At 42.2% G+C, this 13,336-nt stretch overlaps 2 protein-coding genes and 1 long non-coding RNA gene across 3 annotated transcripts in view; 1 reads left to right on the forward strand and 2 right to left on the reverse strand.

Moving 5' to 3' along the window:
- LOC127607514 (sideroflexin-1) overlaps nucleotides 1–13,336 on the reverse strand; it is a 204,409-nt gene that overhangs the window by 190,936 nt on the left and 137 nt on the right. The gene's annotated exons all lie outside the window — the stretch shown is intronic.
- Nucleotides 1–13,336, reverse strand: part of LOC127608198 (neuroligin-3-like) — a 238,327-nt gene that overhangs the window by 39,129 nt on the left and 185,862 nt on the right. The window lies entirely within an intron of this gene.
- Nucleotides 1–13,336, forward strand: part of LOC127608385 (uncharacterized) — an 87,509-nt gene that overhangs the window by 8,526 nt on the left and 65,647 nt on the right. The gene's annotated exons all lie outside the window — the stretch shown is intronic.

The raw sequence follows: 13,336 nt of genomic DNA on the forward strand, positions 1-13,336 counted from the left end.
CGTTCAATATGATACACGGGTGTCCTAAATGGAGGCACTGCGATAGATATTAATTACTTGTCCGATCTAGTTTGCGACATTAATCTGTTATCAGCTGGCACGTACCTCTGCCTGAAATTAACTGTCACTCCTCAATATCCGCTGAGTCATCTCACCACTTTATTGCCTCCAGTTAGACCATCCGCCTCCTAAAAAAGCATTCCTGCGTACAGTACTTGGACAAGAACTGCAACGACCGATGTGAAGGAGTGACGCAGTAGCATGTTTAGCCATTCAACGTAAATGCCAATGTTGTCACGCAAACAAGGATGCAGAGTTGTTTCAAGGAAACACTAGCCTCACGGATACTGTGAACTTAATGTGCATTTGCTCAGACATGCCAGATGTGGCCTTGAATGTGTGGAAAGTGTAACGGAAAGCATTGTTCCTGCTGAGCTTACGGAAATCTGATGTCCTATTTACTCACAGTTTCAGAGCATAGAAAACCAATATGACCCTACAGGCGAGAGGCAGAGCAGCACAAAATACAGTTACATTTAAATGCTTTGAGCTAACCCTACCGAAAGCCATCACAACTGCTTGGGCTGCGGACCAGATAAGTGGGAATTTTGTGATTTCTACCCTGGAGAGGTTTAATCTGATTCAATATACACTACAGTATGTGGACAAAGCTACCGGGACATGTGGTCATTACAACAGGAAGTAAAATGGATAAAATAACACGACCTCCTTCCCTAACACCCATCCACCCACAAGCACTCACACACTTCTGGGAAGCCATTCTACATGATATGGGAGTGTGTCCATTGGAATTTTTGTCACGTCAATCTCCGTTTTGACTGATCCCAAAGGTGTGATCTGTCAGAGATCTTCCACAATAAATTCAACCAATCATGCCTCTAGGGCAGGGGTGCCCATTAGGTAGATCCTGATCTACCGGTAGATCTAAGACAGGTCGCAAGTAGATCCGAGGATTGTCGAGGAGAAAAAAAAACAACGTGTGTGTGTGTGTGTGTGTGTGTGTGTGTATATGCGCGTGCTCATGCGCGCGCCGGTAAGAGTAGATCCCGGGAGGTTAGTTGATCGAAAAGTAGATCTTCGATCCAAAAAGTTTGGGCACCCCTGCTCTAGGGACATTGCTTTGAGCACTCAAGCAGTGCGAAACAATCTTGGAATGATACCAATGTGGACACGTCCCATGGGGAGCAATAAACTAGAATTAGCTGCCTTTAGGGCTGGGCCACATTGACTCCATTTCAAATGGCGGTATATATTGAATCCCTACCAGGTACTTCGACATAAACACATTTCTGAGTTGTATAGCAAAGCTTTGTAATTTTGTCATGCTAATTTAATTCCAATGAATCTCTGCAAATTTCTATATAACCCCCCAATATTTTCTTATATTATTGCATGATAAATAAAATCCTGCAATTTTACAACTCTAATAAGCAGCATTATAATGTTGAAAGGGTCTTGGAAAGATGAAGAATGAACAGTCCATCAAAAAAAATAATTAAGAATTGCACGTCAATAAAATTGGTCATGCAGTGCATAGCGAGGACAACGTTGGCAGTTTTTTTCATTCACATTTAATTGCATAGTACGGGGAATGCTGCCGTGCTCCGCGAGTCCTTGTTGCACACATGCGTTGGCATTCAAGTGAACTCTCTGTGCTGTTCCGGTAGCGGCGGCTTTGTGACTGCGTGTCTCTGAGACAGCCAGAGCATTAAGTTGCCTTTCTGCATCTGCGGACACGCATCAGATTATCAGTCTTATACATTCAAACCAGGCTGTAGGCAGTAGAGAGGAGAACAGAAAGAAAAGATAGTTGTGTGAGTGAGTGCATGGTTTTCTTTCATTTGTTTGTTACTTTCTTAGTAAAAGTTCATTCGCTGCAATCTGTCCGTTTCAATATCTTCTCAAATATTCTCCTCTCTCTATTGCGTTTCTGTGCTTCCCGTGCCAGGATGAGAACAGCTGTAGCCACATGAAATCCCCTGAAGTGGGACGATATGTCGACTTAAATGTACACATGCACTGTGTGTGTGGACGTGTGTATTTGTTTGCTTGTGCAAGGTAGCCGAGGTGAGGTAAATTGAGCTGGGGGCAGGGCAAGAGTATTTACACAGGCCAACCTTTAAGAGCAGATAATCCCATCGGAGCTGGACATGCTGGGCCAGAGCCGTACGGTATCCTGGTCTATGGGTTTGTGTGTCTTGTGCGCATGTCTGCTCCAGTTTCTGAATGTTCATGCTCGCAAATATACATTCAGTAAAGCAGTACCCATTTTTTTTGCAGCACGGACCGGTTTTAAGTATAGACATTTTGATGGAGTATCATGGAGACAAATATAAAAAAAAAAGATTAAATATATAATTGACCGTTACACTGAATATAGCTATAATTAGTGGTAGCTCTGTGCTGGTTTCTCTTTAAAAACCTACGGTGTCTTCATCTTGGGGACTCTACATGCTTGTCTGTCTTGTTTGGGCTCAAGGTGCCAAATTTGCTAGACTGTTTTATTGTTCCGTTATTTATCTGTCAACATTCATGCCTTGTTCTCTCATTCAAAAATAAACAATGGAACATGGTAGAAAACAAAAAGTGGAAAATTCACAAGTGTTGAGTGTTGGATGATATCAATTTTACACAAAGCAAATTAAATTTTGTAAATAACGATTTTTTTTAATCACGTGTTTCAATTTAACAATAGTGGCTAATGTTAACAGCATATTCTTGATACACATTTCAAGAGCTGAAGCCGGAAATGACAAAATTAAATGAAAACCCGCAGACCTGGAAGTTTCATTACATTTGAATAAACACAGCTAAAACGGTAAAAAAATACCAAGTCAGGTAGACACAAATGGCCAAGATAGAGCCAAAGGGCTGTAATGTAGCAATGCAATTGCAATAAAAACAGGTCTCAGTATAATACAATGCAGTTTTATAGCACCAAAAACTACAACAACAATAACAGTCACATTATTAAAATGAATGATTTCTCTGACAATGTCAGTCAAAACTGAGTACATGTATTGTTAGAGTTGTGACCTCAGAATTCCTTAGAACTCTATTATTGCACCTCATTAAATTGTGCAGGTGTACTCAGTGTTGTGAACCAGAAATGGATATCAGTGCATCCAATTAATAGCAATCTATACAAAACAGTGACAGCAAGTTGTTTGCAGCTTTGGGAAACCGTTCATTAAGAAAAAATGGCAAGACTGTAGACAGCACTGTGGTAAGGGTCTCATTCACTCCACTGCCCAAGCATATATAGTATGTCATCATTTTGTGAAACGTGGCATTACTGCAACTTTCTATGCTTTAATGCAGTCGGGTTAGAGGTACCGAACACAACCAGTTCATATGCCTATTCACCGAACCCTTCTTTAGTGAAAAATAAAAATGATTTTTTACAAATTCAGGACATTATAAAAACACATTTATTAAAAACTGAAAAAACGCCTCAAATTACCTGGCCTAAGTACAGCTTAAAAAAAAATGGTATTACGTACTATCTCAACAGTCACACGGTGATGACTGAGCGAACTAAATTTCCCGCAACACTGATTGGACAAGCAATATCATGTGATCATCTGCAGCCAGTGATGGCCAAGCAGGCGTGTCATAACTAATTGACACATTGAGTCGGGTATGTCTCAACCTCCATGGCGGAGGCTCCGTCGAACACCTGAGACCGATTCACCGAATCCCAAGGGTTCAATCGAACCCACGTTAAGAACCACTGCTTTAATGACTTATTTCACATGGATTATTTGGATTATGAAAAGAAAATAATTGTAAAATTATGAAAATACAATTGCAATTCTCCTGAGTAAATGTCAAAATTCCTGTCATTCTCAAGATCTTCCATGTATGAATCAGTTGTTTTGTGGCTTATTTCACATTGATGTGGTTATTTTGAATGTATTTATGAATATCAAGGCAGCTTTATTTAAAGGGCACATTTCATACAACAAGGTATTTAAACGTGCTTTACATAGTCTACAATCACAGATTCAAAAGCATTTTTACAAACCAAATAATTTTCAGACATGTAAAAGCAAAGAAATAAAAGAGGTTCTTCCTAAAGAACTAAAATACAATTGTTCATCTGGATTTACAGTTGGGGCTGACTTCACTTCTATTGACATCTTATTCCATTTGTGTGCAGCATAACAGCGAAATGCTGCTTCACCATGTTTGCTCTGAACTGTGAGCTCCACAATTTGACCTCAAACCCTGACCTGGTTTAGATACCATTTGCATGTATTCAGGATCTAAACCTGCAACTGTTTGATGCCCTTCTGAGTCCAGTCAGAAGACCATTACAATAATCGAGTCTACTGGCGATGGAAGAATCCATAAGAATTTCCTGGTTTGCTTGGCGCGTGCAATCCTTCATTTTGGACGATTAATTTACGAGGAAAAAAAAAGTCAGAATTAAAAAAATAATAATTGCCCACAAGAAAATAATTGCCCACCCCTGGGTTAGCATGTCTGTTTCACATTGCATAGGTGCAGGGTTCGATTCTGGCTCTGCCCGTCATGTGTGGGGTTTGCTTATTTTCATTGTATCTGCATGGATTTTTTTTTCTGGTACTCCGGTTTCCTCCCCCTAATTCCAAAAACATGCATGGCAAGTTATTGGAACACTGTTATTGTTCCAATGTTTTCCTTTTGGGCAGACTCAAGTTTTTGTTTCTTCAATTCAAATTGGGCAGCATGGTGACGATTGTTTAGCACGTCCGACTCACAGTGTATAGGTGCAGGGTTTGATTCTGACTCCGGCCTTCCTGTGTGTACTCTGCATGTCCTCCCTGTGCCTGGGTTGGTTTTCTCCGGGTACTCCGTAAGCATAGGTCAATAGAACATTCTAAATTGTCCCGAGATGTGATTATAAGTGTGAATGGTTGTTCGTCTACGTGTGTCCTGCGATTGGCTGGTAACCAGTTCAGGTTGCACCCCGCCTCCTGCCCGAAGACAGCTGGGACAGGATACAGCACGCCCGCAAACCTCGTGAGGATAAGCGGATTTGAAAATGGATGGATGGATGTTTTTGTGCTTTCTACTGTCATAATTCATAATTTATTGTTTTATTGTTTGTTGTTGTATAGATTATTTTTGCTCGATGTACAGCACTTTGTATACGGCGGTGTTTGTTTTAACATGCTCTATAAATTCAGGTTATTCTTGTTCTTCTTATTGATGCAAAAACTATGCACAGGTTAATTCACTCTCAGAGGTTGATTCATCTGAAACCAGGCCCCCAATGAATACTGCACACTCAACATCTCTGAGACCCATTCATCATCATTATATTGAAAGATAAACAGATACAATGTGCTCTTCTTTCTAATTTGTTTACAATATGTTTACCATGGGCAACACTTGGGAGGAAATTTGCAACTGACAGCAAATACCATGGCTGTGTAATTTCTCAAAAAACGAGAGACAATTCAGTTCGACCTCACACTGGTGAGAGCTCCCCTTGTATTTATGTACCTGCACTTTGCATGCTGGCAAATCCCTACTCACAGTCAGTGTTGGTGAAATCAAGCCCGGGGTATGTTTCTGCTGTGACAGAAAGCCTATTTTTGGCTCTGATATGTCTCTGTTCCCATGAGCACAATTTAAATATTCACAGTGGCATCTCGCGGCGTCACTGCTTCCATCGTTCTTACCATCTTCATGAGTTGTGACACGAGGAAACTCACTTGCGCTTTTGGCTTCCTGACAAATTAATGCAGCAGCATCTACAGTGTTTGGAGACTTTAACACTGCAGTGCTGCTGGGACATTGTCTGAGCACAAGCATGCAAAGGCACACAGATTCTATCTCGAGGACCCTGACACTCAAGGTATCGCCTTATTTGTCCTTTGGGTTTTCTGTTTGTTTTGAATCTTGCATCGTTCTGTCCCTGTGAGGGTGTGAAAGCATGTTTTTGGTAGCATACTTGCTAGTAGTTGTCTCCGAGGAGACCTCGGCTCACCACGCCGCCGATGTTCATTGGATGGTGCCCGGGTCAGGGTTCAACACGGGCTATATGCCGTGGATCCACTGAGGGATGGTTGGCTCTGTACAGCTGTTTAATAGAGACTGGGGGGGAGACGACAAATGGCCGAGGATACATTGCGGCGCTATTTTCCCATTGACTCGCCCTCCTCTCTCCTAATGAGCTTTCTATTAGAAGCTAGGGGACTGAACTCGGCAGTTAGCCATACGGCAGAGGCTGGCTAACAATGCACGCGCTTTGCTAAACAGCTGTTCCCTCGCTCTGATACCACCTCCCATTTCTGCTTAATGAAGCCTTCACCGAGCGAGCCGGAGTCCCGGGACATGGCGGCGAGCAGCCAAAGCCACCCAGGATGGGAATCGCAGTTACTCGCAGGCCTCATAAGAGGTCTGTGCGGAGGATAGCGTCACCAATACGACCACAAAGACACCAATTTGATAGTGGCTCTGAGGGGAGCTGTAAGAATGGTTTAACAGGCGAGAGAAGACATTTTTATGAATCACATGCTTGGAAAATAAACATTCGTTCACAGTGGAATGCACAATGACCTTCGGAAAGTGCAATCAACAGATCATTGTGAACATTTGGAAGATAGGTTGTATTATTACCGAACCGAACTAAACATGTAGTCCAAGTTGAAGTGATATGATTGTTCAAGTGATTATTGTTGTTATGTGACTTAAGACTTATGTTCATGCCACAATCGGTTTGGTACAATGGTCTTGTTGTGAACAATTAAATGACTCCAAGTCAAAGTGGTCAGTACTCTAACACAAATACAAAAAGTGTCTTTCATATTAATACATGGTTCATTTGCCTTTATTTTCACTTACGCCTGACCTAGAAGACCAAAATATTCATGTCTAATAAATCTGATACAGATTAGTTTATTATTTGTGTTGAAAAAAAAATACATGGGAAGAATACTTTGAAAAATAATCATGTTAAAGGGCGATCATAAAATTTAATAGGGGAAAAAGTGTCAAAGTGTCTCTTTGCTCCAAGGTGTCTTGCAAGAGTTTGTGTTTGTGTAAAGGGGCATTGATCAAGACGAATGGCATGCCACGTTGATTTGTTCACATGTGAAATAGTGCAGAGGAGGCAGGCTCTCCAAGCATGCAGGAATATTTTAAGAGCGATGCCTACTCATAAAAACATGATGCAGCATTATCTCGGGCCCGTAAAAAGCTCTATTTGTTTGAGTTAAATGATGAGTCTGTCAAAGGGATAGATGTGGGTCACCTTGGAGCAAGACTAACTTTGTTCAATAGTCACTTTAGTGGCAAGGACTGGAGCATGCTCTACATGAAGGATTCTTTACGAGAGGCGGCAAGTGATTCCGGGAGTTTCCACTTATTCAATTTGAGCAATTAGACAAATGTGCTTAGGTGTGAAAGTAGCCTGGGTTTGGAGGATTCCGCAAATTCTTCACGTGAGCGCCTTGGAAGCGAATACCAAAGTGCTCATTACGAACAACTTTGAGGACAAACTTGCTTTCTTATGTTTGTCTTTAATCTGTTCATGGATGCAGTTTGGTTTTACTCTTTCATTTGCTCTCCTTGTCATTGAACAGACGGGAACAAAACTCGTTTGTGATTCACTCCATCGCTCTGCTTTGTCAGCAAAGCCTCTCTCAGCATTTCCTCACGCACATTCACAAAAGCCTCTAGCTAATATGCTGCGCTAGTGTTGGTTTTCAATGGATATTGCTGTTTAAGTCAGTGGTTTGTGTTTTATGTGAAAATGTTAACCAACCGAAAGCTTGGGCAGGCTTTCAAAGGCAGAAGTAGCAATTGCAGTGCTCTATTCTGGCAACGCAAAGAGATGCCATCACCGTAGAAATGGGCAAAAGTAAGAAATGAATTAGGGATGACAACTTATTAATACGTCACAGGATATCAAAGCCATCTCCAGATATCATGTCTGAGAAGCCTTCGGGGCTGTGAGCCAGATAGGGGATGATATTAGAACAATCTACTTTTATACTTGGTCTTCTGGTAAAATACGATTGGAATATGTCATCACATTTCCTTTCATAATTTTGTCTTTGATGTTGTTGTCCAATACAGTGGAAAACAAATCCTTCTCTAATGTTGACCGTGAAGAAAATAACGAAAAGCCAAAGTGTCGTGACCGGTTGTGTTGATAAGATTCACTTTTGTTTTGCCATGTCATGATTTGCTCATTTTTGTTTCGACTGCTCTTGTCCCTCGTGTCTACCAATCAGCTCCCTCAGCCACTTGTGTCTTGGTCAAGTCAAGTCAAGTCAACAGTATTTATAGAGCACTTTCAAACAGCCATCGCTGCATACAAAGTGCTACATCGAGCAATTTAACATGCACAATAAACAGTAAGACAAATCGGTAATAAAGGCGGTAGAAAGCACTAAACAGTAAAACCAAGAACAAATCTAAGTCATGCTGAGTCGAATGCCAAAGAATACAAGTGAGTTTTGAGGAGGGTATTGAAGATGGGCAGCGAGGAGACTTGCCGAATGTTCAGTGGGAGGTCATTCCAGACCTTGGTGTGCGAATGTGTTCCTTGGTCTCTCGTCAGGTTTTGTTTTGTCTTTGTCGGTTCATTGTTTTTGTTGTTGTATATTGCTGTTGCTTTCAAGAGTCCTGGAAAAGCTGTTTCCTTTTGTGAAGACTTTGTTACGTATTTCTTTGTGACTTCAAACCTTTTTTGTGGAGTTTGTTTATTAAACATTCTCATTAATCCCAACAGCCTGTTTGCTGCCGTTTTGCTGTTTTGAAATGGATTAGTTTTCTGAAATGACCAGCACCACAAAAACACGTAAAACACACATGATTTGTCCCTTGGGCCAATTCCTTCCAAAGTAACTTCTGTACGATAGAATCTTTAATGACATATGGAATGTTATCTAATTGTACTGCACATTTAATAAAGAACAATAGAGCCATTATTGCCACTTTATCCATATTGCACTTAACAGCCAGGACAGATGGTTGTACCGTCACTGCAATACGGTCCATTCCCTTTTTGGTCATCATTTTTCATGAGGTAGCATGATTTGCCACATGATGCCATGTACAAAGTTTTTGACCTACTTTTTCCAATTCTTTCAACTTTTCTGTGCTGTAATTTGGAAGTCATCTGTTTATGTCAGCCACCAATTTTGTTCTTCAGTTGACTTAGTTGAATAGTTTGAAAATACAACTCCATGTAAATTGTATCGATGAATCAAATTGATGTGGATACTTTTGTATACAATACATAATTGAATATCGATTTTTTTTTTAATGCAGGTAATCGGGATTTATTTAAAGCCGCAGGATCGTAAACTGGCAGTATATTTTTCAAAAGTGGCGCTGGACCTGGACAGTCGCTGCTCTTGAGCCCCAAGCAGGATTAATGGCCTCGATTGCCTCTCTAGGTTTAACACCTTTTACAACCGTGCACGCCTTGGACGCTCTTGTTCTGTCACGTTGGACCGTGTTGGCCCTTTATAGTGGAGCTGGTCAGCGCGTTTGCCCAAGTTTCTCTCATTTGGGAATTCTTTGTACTCTGACTATGCAAATTTCACATGGAGGGCTAATGCATTTGCACTGCACAGGGATCCAATCAGTAGACAGGCTACTGATGTGAGGGCATGATCACACACTAACACACAAATAGAGAACCAGATGGTCTATGCGGCTTGCCTTTTTTCAAATACACGAAGAAAGACATTGGAATATACCTATAACAACATAATAGGTTTTTATGTACTGTACATAATAGGCTTTTTATCACGCAGTGATGAAAAGAACATCCCGGTGGAAGTAAATGTATTCCTCTGTGCTCATAATCATCTTAAAAGGACCAAATGACTTTCTCCTGAAAGAGTAGTTGTACTGTTTATTTCAGTAGCTGAAAAACACATGCGAGGTGTTTCAAAATTAGTCGACCATGGAAAATCAAAACAAACACATGGTCAGTGGCCATGTCAGTGGTCATTTTCGCTTTCTGCTGAAGAAGCTGTTTATAAATCACATGTGCTCCAAACCTGTGAAATTGATAAAGGGAAATGCGACCACTCTCAGGCGTTGCCACGGTATCTATTTGTATTCAAAGGCACAGAGCGCTTTGAGCAGAGCGTAACAGATGCACAGTTGCTGAAGAGGCGACCTGGCTTGCCGCAGAGGTGAGCTGCCAGCAACAACAAGCAAGCAAGGCTCGTGGTTATCACGAACGGGCAAAGGTTGGCTAATTACACCGTGCTCGTTCATCTGGTGGACAATCATGGAAACGGCTTAATAACACGGACTCCTGCAGCTCGAATTTATAGAGATGGCAAACCACTTTCAAGACAACGGAAAGACATTACAAGTCTGTAATGGCGAAAACGATCTGTTAAGGAAAAAAATTGTGTTAGCAGGAAGTGGTGAGAAATTTGTGTGCAACAAAGCGAGGGTGAGACAGAAAGTGAGAAAAGGTGTGAGAAGACGAGGAGGAGGAGGGAGGTCAGTTGAGACGCAGAGCTGGGCGGAGGAAGAGGGGATCGAGAGGGGCGGTGGGATGAACTGGGCCCCCGGTGCTCAGCTGTCGGTGCTTCCTCTGCAGGTGGGACTCGAGCAGTGCCAAGTCGCTCTCTCCCACTCACACAGACACCCATGCATGGCTCTATAATGGATGCTTTACATCGGTGCCAGAAAGAGAGAGAAAGCGCTCGCGAGTGTGTGAGAACACGAAGGAGGGCAGGATGCTGTGACGAAAACGAAAATGCTTTCACAAGCAGCGAGACAAGGTAAAGGAAATGCCTGTAGATTAGGGGAAAATGTACGACGGAAAGACAGCCAGACATCTCCATCAAGCCATTAGACGAGAAAGACGGGAAACAGACGAGACCCTATGCTATGTAATATGATGACGCAATTGCTTTAATTAATTCTAACAGGAATCCCATCTTCATTGCTTTAAGGCGGCCCGGTAGTCCAGTGGTTAGCACGTCGGCTTCACAGTGCAGAGGTACCGGGTTCGATTCCAGCTCCGGCCTCCCTGTGTGGAGTTTGCATGTTCTCCCCCGGCCTGCGTGGGTTTTCTCCGGGTGCTCCGGTTTCCTCCCACATTCCAAAAACATGCGTGGCAGGCTGATTGAACACTCTAAATTGTCCCTAGGTGTGAGTGTGAGTGTGAATGGTTGTTCGTTTCTGTGTGCCCTGCGATTGGCTGGCAACCGATTCAGGGTGTCCCCCGCCTACTGCCCGAAGACAGCTGGGATAGGCTCCAGCACCCCCCGCGACCCTAGTGAGGATCAAGCGGCTCGGAAGATGAATGAATTCTAACAGGATGAAATGATGCCAGGGCACAGCCTGGAGCCTCAGCCACCTCCTCCACCACTGTCGCTGTCCATTAAGATGTGTAAGAATACGCTCTTGACAATAATTTACCAAAGAGAATTTGTGGATTGTATCCACCTGAGCTGATGACTCAGCCAAAGACTTCGCTGTGGGACTGCGGCTCATCAAGAGACAACATAGTCTGTCGTCACCTCATTCATCAGCCGCAATTTTTGATTCCAAAAGCAATCTCGGTGCTACACCGCCAGATGGTTCTTCTCGTATTGTCCTGGAGAATATTGCTGAAGCGGCCTGTGTGGGCCACATGTGCAAGGTGCCAAAGCCCATCGCAACGCTTGCAGACCTGGGCTACAGATACAGGGCTACTTCAAAAGTCCAACTAACCAAAGGGCTCACATTTTGGAATTTGACTCGAAAATAAAACTTGGGAGAATGTGTCTTAACAATGGTGATTGGTAAATAGTGGTTCACCAGTCACCAGAGGTGTCGGTATGAATATGAACCCAGTAGGTCTCTGAGGGCCGAAGCCCAGAATGCTAACACGGTGAATCGGCATTTAGTTGTTGTGCTGCCCGCAAATTAAATAAACTGCCACAGTAGTGAAGTAATCACTCAAGTGAGTAACCTACTAAACCGTACGAAATGCACTATATAAATAACCTGCCCTGCTTTGCCGAAAATGTGTCTTAAAGCAGTGGACCTCATTGACTAATAAATGCGCAGAAATGTTCTTACTCTGCGCACAAGGAAGTGTGTACACGCGATTCACTATGTGTCTAACCAGCCAGCCCATTTTCTTGCCACTACTGTGCGTATGTTGATGAATCAGAATGATAGCTCGTGCTTGCGGCATTTACATTTGCTTTAGCCCCGCCCCTATTTCACTTTAAATGGGCATCCGTTTAAAGGCATCTCAGGCAATTTGAATGAATTCCAAAGTGAAATTAGACAATGATGCAAACACAAAATATGCAAAGATAAAGTATATTAAAGGCCGGGAATGACCAAACACTGCACAAGTTGTGAAAATAGATCAGTTGAGGGCAGGGGTACCCAAACACCGGGCCAATTGGTGCTGAGCCGCACAGAAAGAACTGGAAAGAACGTAATTTCCAGTTTATTCATTCCGGAATCTGAAAGATGTTTTATGCGCGCTTCTCGGTCACATGATAGGTTATCGCAAAAAAAACAAACCTCTTTTTCGGGAAGGGGAAAAGGCCCAGCCAAGAGACAACAGAGGAGCCAACCACTTCCAAGAATGAAAAGACTACATCTAATAGACAGTATCAGGGGTCCTATTTCAAATACGGCTTTATCTCAACGGGAGATTCACACGCACCAAGCCTACTCTGTAGGGGCGATGGTGAGTCGTATTTTTCATGCAGTGTTTATTTGTGGGGTATCTTATTTTGAAGGCACATTTAAACGTTACCATAGCGACCAGAGAATGTTGCGCCCAGATAGGACGCTCCTCGAGTCATGATTCGTGTTTATTATTATTATGTTTCAAAAATACCACACTTATCATGCAGGTGATATTATATTATATTATATTATATTATATTATATTATATTATATTATATTATATTATATTATATTATATTATATTATATTATATTATATTATATTATATTATATTGTCTGACAATAAACCAGTCCGTGGGGCAAAAAAGGTTGGGGACCTTTGGTTCAGGGTGTACCCCGCCTACTGCCTGAAGACAGCTGAGATAGGCTCCAGCGCGCCGGGCCGGCGATCCTCGTGAGCATAAGCGGTTTAGATAACGGATGAATGGAATAAATATAGAAGAGCGAGGAGACATTTATAGTTTATAGAATTCATGAAAGTAGAATTGGCACTAGTGACAGAAAATCGGAGTTACGTCACAAACAAGCCTCCTTGCATTTGAGCTTTTTGACTGTCGTTTGCAACTGTAAATGTCAGGAAGTGTTGTTTTGCAGCATGCATGCGTGTAAGTAACCGATATAAAAACTTGCATCAATGAGGAA

The sequence above is a fragment of the Hippocampus zosterae genome, chromosome 1, assembly GCF_025434085.1.
Source record: "Hippocampus zosterae strain Florida chromosome 1, ASM2543408v3, whole genome shotgun sequence".
NCBI classification, from domain to species: domain Eukaryota; kingdom Metazoa; phylum Chordata; class Actinopteri; order Syngnathiformes; family Syngnathidae; genus Hippocampus; species Hippocampus zosterae.